General features: G+C 35.6%; 1 protein-coding gene and 1 non-coding gene across 4 annotated transcripts in view; both read left to right on the top strand.

Annotated features, from left to right (window-relative positions):
- Prkg1 (protein kinase cGMP-dependent 1) overlaps positions 1–18,678 on the top strand; it is a 1,167,449-nt gene that overhangs the window by 777,868 nt on the left and 370,903 nt on the right. The window lies entirely within an intron of this gene.
- Positions 7,952–8,095, top strand: LOC120885992 (small nucleolar RNA SNORA67). Its single transcript, XR_005728776.1, has one exon. It is a non-coding gene; the product is annotated as a small nucleolar RNA SNORA67 (small nucleolar RNA).

The raw sequence follows: 18,678 nt of genomic DNA, 5'->3' as shown, positions 1-18,678 counted from the left end.
GGCTTCCAAATTTTGTCAGTGGAAGGTCATTTCTACTGTCTTCACATCCAATATATGAAATTTGATGTAACTTTCTTCTCAACATGATCGACTCTTGGCACTTCTGACACATGTCAGAGAATCTAACTGGGAATTTACTTTTCCTAGAAGTTGTTAAAAGTTTTCTGAAACATTTTGATGTTTGAGAGAAACGGGCTAAAGCCTAGTATTGGTTATCCATTTCTTTAGATTCTCTAAATGCTGTGTTGGAATAGATGGGGCATCAGTATCTAAAATGCCTGGACTAGGTTCATACTCTGTAGACATATTTTAATATTTTTAAATATCCTTCTCTAGTTTGTATAAGAATTGTCTTCAAATAAATTTTTGGTTATATTATCCACCAGTTTCATATCCTTGTGGTAAATTTCTTCTAGAATTAATTTCTAGGATAGCATTTGTCCTGTGTCCTGATTATGAGTAATTTGGATAGACATTGAGAATCACAATTCCACTATTGCTTTAGTTAATATAAATTAACTCTTTTTTTCCTGAATGTATTTATTTTATTTTTTTATATTTTATTGGTGCAGTATGATTGTACATAATGGTGGAATTCATTATTACTTATTGGTACATGCATATAATATAAAAATATAATTTGGTCAATATCATTCCATAGTATTCCCCCCCCCCTTTTTTGGTGTTTTTGAGAATAGAACCCAGGGGTGCTTTACCACAGAGCTACAGTCCTTTTTATTTTTTGAGACAGTTCTCCTTAAAAGTTGCTGAGGGCCTTGCTAAGTTGATGAGGCTAGTCTCAAACTTGGATCCCCCTGCCTTAGCCTCCTGAGTTGCTGAGATTGCAGGTGTGAATCATCACACCTGGCTACAAATTCAGTGTTAAGTCTAACATTCAACTAGAATATCTCTAGTATGCATTTTTTCTCCTCTGAAATTTTTCTTTTTGATTTTCATTTTATTTATCTCCTTTTGATACTATAAATTGTTCTCTGTCTTTTATGCATATGGCATGGCATAAATGAAATAAATAATGTTAATATTAGGAGATTAATGTCTAACACAATTATGAAATTAAGGTTACAATATTTGGATTTATGATTTGAGTTCAATTATATTTTGGACAAAAAGATTTTTTCTCTAGTTCTTGGGCTTTAATATGGATAGTTAACATAATTTTTCCTAAAATTATTTTTTTCCAGGTTTTTATTTCTATTCCAACTCCCAGAGAATGCTGACTTAATCTAACTTATAAGACTAGGTCACTGTGGTCATGATATGATTCATATGTTGGAAATAGTTAAAACTAATTGAGAATGAAACACATATGCACATCATCTATGCCTAGTGGAAATTAATTAGGCAAAATAATGCACACCAATTAAGTGATTTTAGATTTTGGAAATCACTGAATCACACCTGTGTGATTTTTGTCATCAGATTCTATAAAGCTGTTTCAATTTCTTTCTGTTATCTGATCATTGGTAAACTGAGAAGTAATAAGGGAAGAGTACAATAGAATAATAAAATAAACTGGGTACAGTGGCACACACTTATAATCCCAGTGGCCTGGGAGGCTGAGACAGGAGGATGATAAGTTCAAAGCCAGCCTCAGCAACAGCAAGGTGCTAAGCAACTCAGTGAGACTCTGTCTCTAAATAAAATGCAAAATAGGTCTATGGATGTGGCTCAGTAGTTGAGTACCACTGAGTTCAATCCATGGTACCTTCCCCCACAAAAAAGGATAAAATAAATCCTCATATAAGAAAGTAAACAAAGCACGCTCATATTTCAACTGGACAGAAAAGTAAGATAGAATTTTGCACTGAATGTTTACAGATAGGAACAGGAGTCTCTAGACAAAGAAATTCCCTGAGCTACAGAGTAGAAGTGGGAAAATTCAATGGGTCAGTTTCTGGTACCTTTAGAAAGTCCATAGTCTGCTCCTGTCCATTTTCCAAGCCTGCAACTGCTGTGGGACACTCCACTGTCAGCCTAGAGAATTCCTTATCATAGTTCCCAGGGAAATTTCCAAGAAGGTAATCTGAACTTAATATGGTAGGTGATATATATTAAGAGTCTCTGAGCATGTGTCAGGAGTTTGTGTATTTCTGAGCAGGAATGGATAAGAAGGACTGGAATGTGAAGAACATAGGGGACAAGGGCGGAGGAGGGCTAGTCACCAAGTCCAAATCCATCCTGTCCCTAAAATCTCAACTCTGTAGATTCCAGATCTGTTCTTCATCTGTGACTGCTAAACAGTTTATGCTGTGGGAGAGTAAAGCTGAGAAATTAGAGATAAATGAAGAATCAGGTGGATTATATAAATATAAGACGGTGAGCTTAATGTCCATTCAGTGGTACAATTCCAGAAAGTGTAGCACAGTTGAGTTGTGAATAGCTATTAGAGTCAGATATGTTCTTAGGAGTCATCAGGAATTGTCTACCTCATCATCTCTCTTAGTTGTTTTTACTAGGCTTGTAGTTGGAGAAAATGCAGTAGATCCCATAGATTGGAACATGGTGGCACATTTAACACCCCACAGCAATGTAGGCTGCATATGAGGTCCCACAGCACAGTATTCTAAATGCAGCTCTGAAAAACTCCAACAAAAGTAACTAATTGCTTCTTACTATAAAATAAAATAATTGTCTCTGGGCCCCACACAATATGTAAATTTTTAAGACCTTATTTTAATAAGATATATAGCAAAGGAGAAAATTTGATTAACTATTTCCTCTGGGAAACAAGAATCCTTCAATTAAATGTGGCTAGTCCTACAGAGATTTGTGGAATCTCTGGTGAAAACTAAATTGACAGCAAAAACTTTCCACTTGAGTAGAGTTTTCTTAAGTATTTAGAACTTCAAACATGGTCAATACTGAGTCCCATTAAATGTTCATGAGCTGGATGAGCCTTTTCCATTTGGAAACTTGGTATTACCCATAAGGCAAATGGACCTTGTGCACAGATGGCCTCTGAGACACTGGGAAAGGGTTCCTTTCAGAGAGATGGAATCATGAGTGCCAGAATTCTCCCTTCCTTCCTTCCCAGGAAGGGAGTAGGGGACACAGGAAAGTGGTGCTCTATGTCCTCTTCACCTGTTAATCATCAAAAGGGAAGATATGGGTTTGTCTGGGAAATAACTTTCATGTAATTAAAACAGACCATAATGGGGCTGGGGATGTGGCTCAAGCGGTAGCACGCTCACCTGGCATGCGTGCGGCCCGGGTTCGATCCTCAGCACCACATACAAACAAAGATGTTGTGTCCGCGGAAAACTAAAAAATAAATATTTAAAAAAAAAAACAAACAGACCGTAATGGTCAATATGTCAAAGAATCTTGTCCATTCATTACAGATGTGTTACCTTATTAAAAAAAAGATTAATTTTTAAAAATTTAAAGTAAATTTATTTTTAACTGATACATAAAACACAAAAATTATACATATTAATGAGATACCATGTGATATTTGACACAGTCTGTGTAATATTTAATTCAGGTTAAACTTACCTATGTCCTCAAACATTTATCATTTCTTTAGGATGAAAATTTACAAAAGCCTTTCTTGTAGCTTTTTGAAATGTCGTCATGCACCTGTGCACTAGCACCCCAGAACTTCTTACTTCTGTCTCACTGTCTTACCCACTGATCAATATTTCCAACTTCCTCCCTGTCCCCACCTCCAAGACTTCTAACTTCCACCATCTACTCTCAACTTGGATGAGATCAACTTCTACAGGGAGAGAAAGACAAGTACTATATGATCTCACTCATATGTGGAATCTAATTTAGAAAAGATTAATTGAACAAACTTTCAGTAGTAAGTTTAGTTTCCTCTAAGGAAAGAGTAAACTACCACCATAGCAGTGCTGAGAAAGACTTTACATTATTGTATTGTACAGTCCATTAAGATGAAAGGGAAATAATCTTTTCAGTGATGACTGATGAATTACTTCAACTTATTTGTAAACATGAAAGCTGCATCAACAAAGCAGAATTCCCAAAAAATAGAGCAAAGAAAAACAGCAAATTCCCATTTTTGTTGAAAGTCTCAGTATTCAGGTGTTTTCCCTCTGTCTATTCAAGTCCTTGATTCTGTATGACCATTTCCACATGTACTCATCAGCTGACAGTAACATTATACAAAAAAGTGAGCAAAAACTATGCAAAAGCCTTGTGAGATAAATATAATTTTTTTCTGCTGTGTATTTGACTAATTTTTATTCATGAAGATAAACTTTATGTAATATCCAACTCACAAATACCATAACTAAATATAAATATATTAATAGCTTGCTTAAGCAAGGACTCTGACTCGGGAATTATTTATGAAATGTGATTGTCTTCTTTAAAAATCTCTCTGGAGAAAAAAACAACAACAGTGTTTTGTTACCTCTTAATTTCTGGAGGTAATGTTTCTCTAAATTCTAACTGAAACTTATTACTTTATGGATCGGATGCCTTTCATTACTGAACTATGGTAACATTTTGAGGGGACTGAAACTAAAGACCCCATTTTAACATAACATAGTTCTGCATAATTAGTTAATTATGTTTCAAATGAAACATATATTGCTTCATGTTATTTCTATGTTATTCCTCACTATCAAACTGGAAAAGCACAGTTTGAAATAAGAAACTGGCTCTGAGATAAATTCCATTTTTTTGAAGGTTGAATTTCTCCATTTTATTTCTAATTTCGGCCATAGTGAAGAACATTTAGAACGAAATCTTCACACTTAATCAGACAATGAGTACCTGAGGAAGCACAGGGTTTTTTTTCTGTTTATGAATTATCCTCAAACTTATAAAATGATGGTAATGTCAGATCTGAGGCTGTGCACAACTGTTTTTCATTATCTGCCAATATGTATGTGTACGATTAGAAAAGTCAGCAATAGCTTTTCGCTTTACTCTAATGTTGGTAATTTTTATATGTGAATGTTTAATTCCTATAAATAGAACAAATGGAAGCAAGTTGTCAGTGGAGACAACATTCCCAATTCAGTTAAGCACCTTAGATTGCTAAAACCTTACATTCATTTACCTTCATGTATTGTAGGAAGAGTTAATATTTATCTGTGGTGAAATGTATTTCATCATCCTTATGTGAAAAGAGCAGAAGCATTTCAACACATCGATTATGGCTATGTTTCTAAGGAGCGGTTTGCCTGTCTCATTGGGCTGCTCTCCAGACAGACAGCCTTCTCCCTGCACTATTCAGTAAAGGGAGTTCACAGCATCCAAAGTGCGTTAGGAAATTGCTTGCTAATTGGAAAGGGGAGGGAAGAGTTTTTACATTAGAGAATTGGTGGAAACCACCTAATGCATTCAAATTGGCATCACTAATGGTGGTGCAACCCAGCATCTGTGGTTCTTGATGTAATCTCATACAAAGGGCACAGCATTATCTGTGAATTTTTTTTTTTTTTCCGTTTTTGTTTTTACACCAAGAATGTTAAAGTCTAATGAGGACCTTCAGCATGACTTTTAGTTTTTAGAAAGTGCGAGGATGTACAAACAAGTTAAATGACTACAGGGAAGCAACTGGGTAAATAGACTTATGATACTGTGAATGTTCCATACGAAAACTGACCTGGTCACTGAAAACCATTTGTTCTGTTTTAAAGCAAATGAAATCCTTGGGAAACTGAGAAGGAAAATATTTGGAAGGCTGTTCAAGATTAAAAGAAATTAAAGAGACATAATAGCCTAATTAAATGATATTAGTTATCTAGTGCAATATGACAGGAACACTAAAATACAGTGAATTTAAAACAGCAAACGTTTGTCATCTCGGTTTCTGAGGTGAGAAATCAGGACTCAGCCTGGCAAGATGCCACTAGGGTAAAGGTCTCTCTTGAGGTTGCAGTCAAGCTATTGTCCAGGCTGGAGTCTCTCTGAAGGCTCAGCTGAGGGAAAGGGTGGGAGGATGTATTTCCAAGCTCATTCATGTGGGTGTTGGCATGCCTCAGCTCCTTGCCAAGGGAGCTTTTCCCCAGGGCTGCATCACAACAGGGCAGCTGGCTTCTCTCAGGGCACGTGATCAAAGACAGAGCAGAGAATGCCCAAGATGAAACCCATAGTCTTTTTATAGCTGAATCTCAAAAGAGACATCCTGTCTCTTCCACTGAATTCTGATTCTTAGAAATGATTAAGTCCAGCTCAAATTCAAGCTTGGAGTGTGGCAGTGTTACACAAAGTTAAGACCTGGAGGCAGGAATCGAGGGGAGCTGTCTTACAGACTGACTACCAAAACAAAACAGAACAACAACCTGGTTGGGTTTTAGTTTCAAGATAAAATCTATACAAGATATTTAAGAGGCAATTAGGAAAACTTGAATGTGAATTTGACACTAAATACTTTTAGGGAATTGCTAATCCTCAGATCTCAATAATCCTGCATTTATTTAACAGAATATATTATTTAAAAGACACAAACTCGGGCTGGGGTTGTGGCTCAGTGGTAGAGCACTTGCCTAGCACGTGCAAGACCCTGGGTTCGATCCTCAGCACGACATAAAATATAAAATAAAATAGAGGTATTGTGTCCAACTACAATTAAAAAATAAATATATATAATTTTTAAAAGACACAAACTTGGATATTTTGGTACAAAAAAACTATTATCCTAGTTTTATTTCCTGTAACCTATTTCCTTAATACAAACACACACACATGTACATACAAATAAATAGATGGAAAAGTAGATGAAGTGGTAACAATGATTAAATCAAGGTAGTGGCTTGTGGATATGTATTGTCCTATTCTTTGAGCTTTTTAGTCTGATTGGAATTTTTTTCTTAATAAAATCATGAACAGTTCAGATGGTTGCTCCAACTAGGCCAGGAAAGCAGGTTGCACAGAACTACACAAGCTTCTCAAACCTGTAATGGCTATTCAAGATGTCTGCAAATATCTTGGAGTGTTTATGAGCTCACTTCTCCTAGGTGCACCCCCATTGCTGTCGAACCTATTATAGTCCTTCATACCCATGTTCACCCAGTGAGCACTTGGGGAAAAGGGAAAATGATTTTCTGTGAGTCTCAGAGTGGTGATGTTCACTGCAGTGGATTTGATAAGTTCTGTACCCAGTTATGCTTTTCTACTCTTTTTAATTTTGCTTCAGGATTTTTTTTTTATCAACTTTTATCCTGGAGCTCTCACATCTCATTTACCTCAATCTGTCTTTATCTCTCAATGTTTAAGACTATGTTCAAACACTCTCAGTAAGTCCTCTCTGCCTTCAGTGTGATTTGCATCTATTGGTCAGCTGTGTCTTCACTAGAGCCACTTACAAACCATTTAACAGTTTTCAGGTTTGAGTATTGGTGCTTTTTTTTTTTTTTAAGTCATATAATGCCCTGTGAATTTTATCTCAGACTGTTGGAGCCCATACACCAGTATTTGGAAACATGGCTTCTTCCTCCTGGTTCTCTTGCAGGGAATTGTGATATCCACAGCATTGGATATCACATTTATTGAGCTGTTTTAAAATTGTTCTTTAAAAGCTGCTTATAATAATGTTCAACACTTTCCATTGTGAAATCATACCCCCAGGAATAATTACTTAATCTGTGTTAAATTTTTCTGCCTTTGTTTTCTGAACAATTCCATTATCTAACCTTTGTTACATCTAAAATTCTTACTGACTGAGGTTTTTATAGTATTAATGTATGCTCTCCCAGTGATTGGTAAAATAAAGATTACTGATTGATTGAAATTAGGGAAGACTGATATGTGGCAATTCCTTCTGTTCTTAAGAATATTTGAGAGGAATAGTTTTTAATTCACATATATATTCAACTGAATCCAGGCTTCTTTCATAATCTAACCCTAAACATTTCAAATATGCCACTCAATATATTTTTGTCTGACAACAAAATCACCATAAGTTCCCAGTAGAAAATGAACAAAATGCAGGAAAACATAAAGGGTAAAAATGATTCAAGGTGATTTCCTCTCCAAGGGCCAAATGAGAGCCTCTCTCAGGAAAGTAGGAACTTGGAGGAAAATCTGGCATGCCTAAGGTCTTTGGGGGAACTGAAGACATGTAACTTCTTTTGCCTTTCTTTGGCTGCTTACATATATTTAAAAATACATAAATAAAGGATAAAAGAAAATAAAAGCCATTTGCTAACACCGGGAAAATCATTGGTAACATTTTTTATCTATTTTAAATTGTTCTCCCTTCACTTACCAAGAGAAAGTAAATGAGATAAGGAGGACTTTTTGCAAATAAGAGGAAAACAAAAGAAGAAGACATAAAGAAAACAAAGAATAAAAGAAGCCTGGGAGCTGGAAAACCAATCCAAAGCTTCTAGTGGGCTCTGTACATTTTCCCAAGACTCAAGTTACTCCTGTTTATTGCTATGCCATCCCTAGAGCTCCCTAAATTCCTACTGCCTCAGTCTCACAGTCTAGATGGCTAAGCTGGTTTTGCCTTTATCTGTTTTCTAGAAAGGGAATTGAATGCAATGGTGTAGGCATCCTTGTTCTTAAAAGAGACTTTCTGAAAAGTCCATATTTCTTTCATATACTTTTGTCAGAAATGAGTCAAGAGTGGCTGGGTACAAAGTGGGAATCTTAGAAAGAGATGGAGAATACAAGAATAAATGAGAAGATATATTCCATTTTTGTTAACAGGAATTATCTCTAGATGTTGAGATAATGGGTGACTTAGTTTTCTGTTTAGGGTGTATGTGTGCATTTGTAATTTGTAAATTTTCTATAATAAGCTTACATAACTTTTAAACAAGAGTTAACCTCTGTAAAATAGCTGAATGTATTTGGCATTTTATATTGTTCTAAATAATTTAACTATCTCTTTAAAAAAAAATCTGTGTAAAAATCATACTGAAGTTTTAGTTTGAAGAAAGGAAATTTATCTTCCATAAAGACTAAAAAATTTTCCACTACCACAAAGTTTACATGTAATGGAAACTGTCAAGCATTTACAAAGCTCTTGTTTTAAATTTTTGTTTATTACACAGAGCTATAGTTTGTCTTTCCAATGAGTAGAACTGATGTTTATTAAACACTTCCATGTTCCAGGCAAATACAGCATCTACCTAAGATTCCCAGTCTACCTAATCATCTAAACCAAGAATCAGCAAACATTTTTGGTAGAGTCACATAGTGAATATTTTAAGTTTTTTGGAGTCAAGATGCACAAATCAAGAATATTATTTAAGTACTTATATAACCAAAATGAAAATAATTACCTCCCCCCAACCCCCAAACCTTTTTAAGATGCACAAACCATTCTTAGCTCACAGGCGGTGCAGAATCAGATGCTAGTTTGCTGAACTCTGATGTAAACAATCCAGAGCAGTATCCAGACAGTGATTTGCTCATTTTGCAGATGAGCAAATATGACTTTAGAATGCTTGTCCATGCTCACAAGTAAACAGCATGGCCAGGATTATATTTGTGTTTATCTAATTTTAAAACCTATATGTCTTTTCCATTTGCCCATGTCATGGAACGAAAAGCACTATAAAGAAATACGGGTTTCTAATAGAAAACAAAACAGAACAAATAAACAAAACAAACGCCTTCTGAAAGGAAGAGTTTTTCCAGGCCCTGCCAGGAAGGTTCATGTGGTCTGAAATCAGACACTCAGTTTTCACCTGACTCTGTAATATACTTTAAAGGGAGTTAAGGGTCTCTTTAGGAAACCATGAATAAGCTCTTCAAAGAATGAGGCTATGTCTAGTTATAGGATTTATTTCATTTCAAGTAAAACTGGTCCTGCCCTTTGGTTTTAGTAAAAGCTGAAATCTTTGTGTTCAAAGGGAAAAGAAAGAAAGATAATCAATGTTTTAACTTTATTTGAAAATAGAGATTTTGTGGGGTTATAAACAGCATTTCCATTCTCTGTTCTATTTAAATGATGTTGTGATTGTTTCTTTAAAGAAAAGACTCAGCGGCTTGGGTTGTCATCCAGGGGATAAACATTGAATGCAATGCATTAGTCATGAATGGCAAGGAAGGAGCTTGCTGAGCCTTGTGCTCTGAGAACAAGAGACTACAATTTGGTCCTTTGGGAGGTGGTTTTTGTTGTTGTTGTTGTTGTTTGTTTGTTTATTTGGTTGGTTTTTAATTTATTTATTTATTTATTTTTTATTTTTTATTGAGCATGAATAGTTAGGTTGCCAGAGCAGCTTAAAAGTTCATTGGTTCTCAGAGGTTAGGGATCTGAAGACCCTCAGTAGGGATATAACCATTATTGAGCATATTTTATTTTAGTTTTAGTTTTTTTTATTGGTTGTTCAAAACATTACATAGCTCTTGACATATCATATATCATACAATTGATTCAAGTGGGTTATGAACTCCCATTTTTACCCCGTATATCACATCGGTTACACATCCACGTTTTTACATATTGCCATTCTAATGACTGTTGTATTCTGCTATCTTTCCTATCCTCTATTATCCCCCCTCCCCTCCCCTCCCATCTTCTCTCTCTACCCCATCTACTGTAATTCATTTCTCTCCCTTGATTTTTTTTTCCCTTTTCCCTCACATCCTCTTATATGTAATTTTGTATAACAATGAGGGTCACCTTCCATTTCCATGCAATTTCCCTTCTCTCTCCCTTTCCCTCCCACCTCTCATCCCTGTTTAATGTTAATCTTTTTCTCATGCTCTTCCTCCCTGCTCTGTTTTTTAGTTGCTCTCCTTATATCAAAGAAGACATCTGGCATTTGTTTTTTAGGGATTGGCTAACTTCACTTAGCATAATCTGCTTAGAGAGAGAGAGAATTTTTTTTTAATATTTTATTTTTTAGTTATCAGCGGACACAACATCTTTGTATGTGGTGCTGAGGATGGAACCTGGGCCGCACATATGCCAGGCGAGCGCGATACCACTTGAGCCACATCCCCAGCCTATTGAGCATATTTTAATCATAATTCCTCTCTGTTGAGATTTCATGACTTGCCAAGTCTATTATATAGATAGTTGTGAAATTCTAATTTTTGCAGTAACCCTGATAAGCATGCATGCCCCAACTTTATAGATGAGAAATTGAGGCTGGTGAGATTAAATAATTTTCAAGGTCACACAAGTTACAGATGGTAGGACAGGCATTCAAACACAGGTCTTAAACTCAAAGCTGGTACCCTTTGCACTATCCCCTATTGCTGCCTAGACTACTTAATGACAACCCAGAGGGTTGTGTAACAAATGTGCACAGAACGTTTCTATATGACTGCTTTGACAGAATTTTACTAGTAAGGTGGATATAGCATTTCTTGTTGGACTGGAAGTACAATCACAGGTATTTAATTTGTGGGCCTTGCATTCATGGAATATACCTGGGAAATGACATCTAGTTTTGAAGTTGAAGGTCAGATGTTAAGCTGCTGGAAAACTCCTGAGAAAATAAGATTTTTTTTTTTTTCCTTTCTTTTGCTGTGGAGACTTGATGCCAAACAGCATTGAAAGAGAAGAAGTAGGTTGATTTCTCAGTTAACACGATTAAATAACACAGTCCAAATATAAAGATTGTCAAAGCACAATCTGTAGAAATGATTTGTTCTGATGGTAGAACTTGCTTTAAGATGGAGGTTAATAGGTTTTGTAAATTTTTCCTAAATAAAATTTTTAGAATAAACCCAAGTCTTTTGAATATGGTAGTTAAAGGGATTAAAGAGTATGCTTTACTGGGCATTGAGGATTAGAAGTGGAAATATGAACAGCATTTTATGTTCTGAAGATGTTTACCTTTTGAGTTTCATCTTTTGCTATTAGTTATCACAAATTTTTTATTCCTGCCATAAACCTTATTTCCTCAAATGCACATTTTTTCTTTTTTTCCCAATGTCACTTTTTCCTGATCTTCTGTTGCCTGGTAGATTCTCACCCCCTCTCTACTGTGCCAAAGGCCAGTGGTTTGTCATCCTCCCTGAGAATCCCACATGGCTAGAGTGGGGCCTGCCCCTCCTGACCTCATTGTGTCTCTCTCCTAGCATTTGTCACACTGCCCCCTGGTGTCTGCTCTGTGTTTTCCACTAGGCTGTGAATTCCTTGAGGGCAGAAACTATGTCTTTTATCTCCACAACCCACTTCCTGGTCCTTAGCACCCTCTCTGCAAATGCTGATTAGATGACTTAATAATCTAGGGTTTACTTGACTTGTTTAATGATGCGTTTTCATTTCTAATTAACCTAACTTTTTGCTTTTAGATAGAACTTTTAAATATCATTTTATCACAATGAAGGGAAATCTGCTACCTCAGTTATTTATGGGTTTTGCTTTACTTTGGTTTTGTGGCCTTCTCTTACAAAGTCTTAAGTTTCAATATAACTCATTATAATGATAGTAATAGTTGAAATATTTGTTAGTAAAAAGTATTTTGGAAGGTGATGGAATATATAGCCAATGATTCGACATTTTAGGAAAAATTTATCATAGAACTAAACCAAGACTATAGTCACCTTTTAATAAGTTGTGTGTCCATGTAAACTTACTTAAAAACTTTGGGGCTAAATAAAACTATTTGTGGTTGCTTTGTTTTTGTTTTATTTTATCTGGAATAATAAGATGTAGTTAAATAGGTTCCATTGTATATCATTACCTATCCTATTACATTTGGGTTAATAGGCAGAAAATGGTTAAAACCATATAGAAAGAGACAAGAAATCTAAATGAATAATGATGGCCTATTCAACTTTGGGAAATTGCAGCAAAGTTTATTAAAGGAGGTTTCTTCTAAGATGCAACCAAATCTCCTATACTGATGTCAAAAGAGAGCCTTTCTCTTAAAGTCAAAGATAGAATTAGTTTTAGTTTGAATGTATGCTGCAACTAAATTAGCAATCTAATTTACTGGGGACCCATTGCCTTGTTTCTCTCCCCCCCCCCATTTTTTGTCTCTGAGAATGAAAAAGAGGATGTTTGGGGAATCTTTTTCATTCCCTAAATTCTTAGAAATCCCAAATTCAAAAGATGGTGAGATTACGAATTTTCCAAATTGATGAAAGAAAATTGTACTCACCTGTAGGCCTCATGTGAGCCAAATGGAGAGTAATGCAAAGGAAGGTGATCAAGTTGGTACTGCACTAAATAAATGTTCAAATGTTGACATGGACCACCACTGAGACTCCTCACTGGCCGCATTAATGACACATAGATTTGGGGGCTGATGGTTTTAAGGGAGATTCAAGAAACTGACTGTAAGAAAAGCTTCTAAGTACATTGAGACAGTCTTCCAGATTGTAAATTGGCTCTGTAGTAGAAATGTATGATAAGTGTAAAAACCGACATCATAGACTGTCCCTTTCGACTATTACCATAAGCAAAGGGCTTGTTTGTTTGTTTTTAAACAGTTGCTTGAGCAGAGGTTTCAGGATTGCAATGATGCTTGAAATAAATATAATGAAATATTCACAGTTATTTTTATTAAAAGAACATTTATTACTGTCCTCCGCAGTTCATTTCTGCACTCAATTTCTTGTAGCTATATTTTTCGATTTCACATTCAAAATGATGGAATTTAGCATAGAAGCTAGTAAATAAATACATCTTCTCATTCCCCTCCAGTCCATACTACTCCCACCATGTTTGAATGAAACATTTAATTCAGTTGATTTGTACAGAGAACAATTTCAATGTCTGTATTTAGAATAAAGGGATCGAAAAGAAAATGTTATGATCAGTAGAAGGTTATGACTCACTGATTTTACATATGGGTAATATTTTTGAAATATTGCTCATCTTTGGGGAAGTATGTGGTGACAAGAGTTCTCCTGAATACTAGCCACATAACTGAGATAAGCAGGAAGTTGACTTTGGTTTCCCTAACTATGATTCAATAATCATGGTGGTTTACTAACCAATACTATGAAGAATTGTTCTTCACCTTTCTTCAGTAGTGTGGATGCCTACTTTCCTGTGGTAATAACACTGCCAAGTTCTTTAGATAAAATAGTGGGAACCTTTAATTACAGCTTCTCACTTACCTAACCCCATGAGGAGGCACCATGGGATTAGTTCCCCAGTCGTAGTAAATTATTTGAACGCAATTCATGATCTGTAGCAATTAATCCGTACTTTTTTCCCAAAGAACCTCATTTTAGACTACAGTTCAGAGATGCAATAGCTACATTTATTTTGTAATTCGTGAGGATGTCACTTTAACTAATAGAGTTCAGTAAGTGACAGTCTTGTGTTTCTCCAAGGCATTTCAAATCTAGTTTTAATTAGATCAGCAGTTCAAGAACAAATTATTTGCCAAATGCAGGTGGCAGAACATCGCTTTTCTCCCTAATGTCCATCTGTGGAGTACTTTGAGACTTTGCTAAAATGATGAATTGATACGTCTGGTGGGAAACAGCTTGTTACCAAGAACAGTGGTATACATAAATGAAAAGCCCGCACTCTGTAACAGAGACCACAGGTGGTGGCTCATAATAAGGCATCTGTGGATCTTAAGGGTTTTTGAAACTGCCTGATTTTGTTTTCCGTTTTTCCATTCGACCAAGAGTATTTTTGTTAAGCTAATAATCTCATTTCTTAAAAGATCTGTTATATTATTAGAGATAATGCTTTTGCATTTCAAATATGTCCAAGAGTCCTTTTTATTCTGACGCTTTCTATAATCATAAATTGGCTAATAACTGATAAGGATCATGCAGTTCCTCCAGGGCTCAGGATAGCTTTTTTTGTAATGCCACCTCTATGTTTATTGAACCTGCTCTTTTAAGCAGAAACAATTATAATACAGAATTTACAACACTAATTTGGAAACATATGCTAGACTTTAGTCAATGAGCAATAGGATTAAAATATATTGAGTATTGATTATGAATTGCAGAATCCAGAAATCCCAGAATTTCAGAGTTGGAGAGAGCTTAGTTTATATAGTTCAGATCACCAATTGGAGAACGATTTTGTTTTCTTGTCACATTGCCATTTTTCACATGCTTAAATTCTTCCATTGGTACAGAATTTATCTCCTCTCAGAGTAGCTCATTGCATTTTTAGAATGCTTCCTGCCCTCTCCGTAACCTAATTCCAGTGAGTCAATCTCTCTGTCACTTAAAAGTGATTTCTTTGTGATTCAGTTTATTTTTTCAGCAAACTTTATTGAACAGGGACTCGGAGCCTAGCACTGAACCAGATTTCAGGGCTGCGTGGATGAGAAGACACAGTCCTTTCCCCTAAAGAGTTCATAGTCAAGTGGAGGCAGCAGGAAAGGAACAAAAAATTACAGTATATTGTGACAAATGCTATGTTAGGAGTGTGCAAGGAGTGTTGCATGATTATATTAAGGAAACACATGACCTGGATGTATGGATTACAAGCAGGCTTTTAGGAGGGGGTGAAATTTAATGTCAGTTCAGAGGAAGGCAGATGAATTAGAAATATTAAAACCATATAGCAGCAAGTATAAGTTGTTTTTTTTTAAAGTTCTACTTCCTTGTGCAATTGAGTTTTCTAATTCATTTGGAAATGTCATAAGTTTCTGCTGTGACTAAATTTGTTCAATCGAACAGCAAAAAGGAACAAAATATGGTTTTTGTATGTTGAAATTAAACATGAGCCCTTGGGTTTTATAACAACTACTTCTAGAGACTTTGAAACTATCCAGATTCTCAGCTAACACACATTGGACGTTGGTCAGCCGGACTCTGTCACTGGGTAAGCGGATTCCAAATCAATCTGATTCACACTTGTGCTATGAGCTTTGCATACAGTATTTAATTTGATCCTCACAGCAGTGTTCTGAGTTGGGCACTAAAATCAGCATTGATGTTGTGGTTCTTGATAGACTAACAGTTATAAATAAGTAAAAATATGAATCTGGGATTACTAAGGTGGAGCTCTATGACATGTAATATATCAAGGTCATATTCCAAATGATGACTGAATGCTCTGAGAGAACATTCTCTGCACATGGCTTAAAACCAACAGAAGAGACTATATTTATTTTTTAAGGTAGAAGCTGACTGAATGCAAGAGAAAGGGCACCCTCTTATACAGACTTCTTACTGCTTCTTCCTTCTGACCTTATTATATGTGGCTCTTATGGTCTTGGTCAGTACTGGCAAACATATTTTATGGCACTGAGTTTGCTACTTTGTTATAAGAAACAAAGATCCCTGCTTTCTATATAGATGATTTTGAGAATGCTGCTAGAATTTTATGTTGGATAACAGATTTCATGTATGTGTATGTGTGTTAGATACATGTATTAATATGTATGAAGCCCTATGTGTGTGTACACATAGGTCATACACTCTATATCATAAAATATTTTAAAAGAAATCTTGTATGTCATTCGTAAGAATTTATGTAATATTTCTAAAGCAGTGTTACCTGCTATTTAATATCTTTTGACCCTCAGGTTACATTGAATGCTTACTCTAAGAAATTTGGAAATATTTCATATTTCTGGTAAAAAGATAAGAACATTCACAGACACCTTTTTAAAACTTTTGTGCAATTTTGAGATCAAACGATCATTTTGAATGTAATTTAGTGTAGAGTATCACCAGGTCATCTAGAGACATTGATGTTCTAGTATACTTTTATTTCTACTTTAGGAAATTATTAGGTTTTTAAATTTTTTAACTTATTCTTTTTATATGTACATGACAGTAGAATGTATTTTGACATATTATATATGCATGTAGTATAACTTCCCATTCTTGTTGTTATGTGATGTGGAGTTACACTATTGTGTATTCATGTATGAATACAGGAAAGTTAGTCTGATTCATTTAATCCAAATATTGATTTTATAAGAATAATTTTCTCTCTACATTACAGAAGTTTGTTTTAGGTGCTTTTTTTTTTTTTCAGAGAAAACAAACAAAATAAGATTATATGATCCGCTTGTGTGGGGATGGTCACCCCACTGTGTGTATGATCATACCAAGTCCCTCAGTAGTAATTTTGTTGCCATAGTGATCACTTGGGATCCACTTTAATAGGCTATGCAGGCAGCTCAAACTAAAAGTCTTGCTTTCAACATTGTCTTCAAATCAGTGTAGTGAGTGACTGATTTAAATAAATTCTCAGAGGAGGGGAACAAGTCAAATCTTAAGCAACAGCAGCCACATCTCTTCTATGTTGCTCAGTTTGTCACCTGTCTCTTATGTGCTATACCCACCACAGGGCTGGAATCAAAGACTGTACCACATTGCCTGGCTTTGGAAACAGAATTTCCAACCCTGATTCTTGATCTTACATGTGAAAAAAATATGGAAACTGAGAATCAAAATTATAAGAGTGGGGAAAAGAGTTGAAAGACTAATAGGAGGGAGAAAACATAATATAGCTTATGCAAGCATTATGATTATTAGAATTTTGCCCCAATGATACAACATATAGTTTTAAAGATATTTCCCTGGACTTTTTATAATTATTACCAACTTTGATAAATTGTACTTGTATCTATGTTTATTAATCTTGAACCAATTAGTTATCCCTAAAATAAAATGTGTGTTTAAACTTTAAGTGTATTTGTAAAAAGTAATTTGTTACACAATACTATTCTCCTTAGCTTTTGGTAGCAAGGATAAATGTGATTTACTCATAAGTAGTGTAAAGGTCTGGCGAATCGTCGGAGGGAGAGACCACACAAGAGACTTACTCCATGCAATTGGCAAAAGGGGATTTATTGGGGATCCATTCCAGCGCACTGGGACTCTGTGCTCACTCAAGAAGGGAGAGCAGCCCAGAGCCCAGAGCAAAGGTCAAGCAGAGCTTAAGTACACTTTTTGGAGAGGGCGGTGGGCTTTGCATACATCAGAACAAATCATCATGAGGCGCGGGGAAATTAAACAACAACTCTGAGACGTGATTGGCAAATTCATTGGCGGGCAGGGGTGATTGGTCATTCCTAAGTGGGGTACACATTCAAACTGATTGGTTCAGGCCCTGTGACAAACTGCACAGGGCCCTAGGCTAAATGGCTAGTAGGATGTTGTCTTAACTATCTCAGGAATCTGGGTGTAACAGAGGAACTCAATAATACCTAATCTTTTACATTTTAATTCAAGCCTTCCAGCTTAGAAACTTTACCCTTTCAGTAGGATGAAAGAGCATCAGGTTGGGACACAATCATGGAGACATGTCAGTGGCAAACAACTAAACAGGCCAGTAAATAGCTCAAAAGTTAAATTCCAGGTCAGGAGTATGTCAAGAGATAGAGGGAAAAGATGTCAGACAAAATCAAGAACAGGAATTCACATGTGGTCCAAACAAAATGAAGTATGCTCAGCTGGTTACCTTGTCAGTATTTATTGGTGTATAATAAGATTTTAACAGTGGTTTGTTCACCTTCTGATTAACATTTTTTTTTTTAAAGAGTGAGAATTTTTAACATTTATTTTTCAGTTCTCGGCGGACACAACATCTTTGTTGGTATGTGGTGCTGAGGATCGAACAGGAGTCCCTGTGTTTCTCCTTTGCTAGCACAACAATAAACCTCCTTTTTTCTCTGTCTCAAAACCTTGTCCTCATTATTAAATTGTCATTAATTGGCATTGGGGACAGGGACCAAGCTTTTAGTTGCAAATTGTTAGAAAATACCTTTTTAGAGATACCAAGCATCCTCTTCCTTTATTGAGATTGCTTTAAATTTTATTATATCATCATATATTACTTTATTGATTTTTCCAATTCATTTTAAAGTAGGTATGAAGAAAAATAAT

The sequence above is a fragment of the Ictidomys tridecemlineatus genome, chromosome 1, assembly GCF_052094955.1.
Source record: "Ictidomys tridecemlineatus isolate mIctTri1 chromosome 1, mIctTri1.hap1, whole genome shotgun sequence".
NCBI classification, from domain to species: Eukaryota; Metazoa; Chordata; class Mammalia; order Rodentia; family Sciuridae; genus Ictidomys; species Ictidomys tridecemlineatus.
Note: the sequence above shows the minus strand (reverse complement) of the source record. Positions and strands in the feature narration are given on the sequence as shown.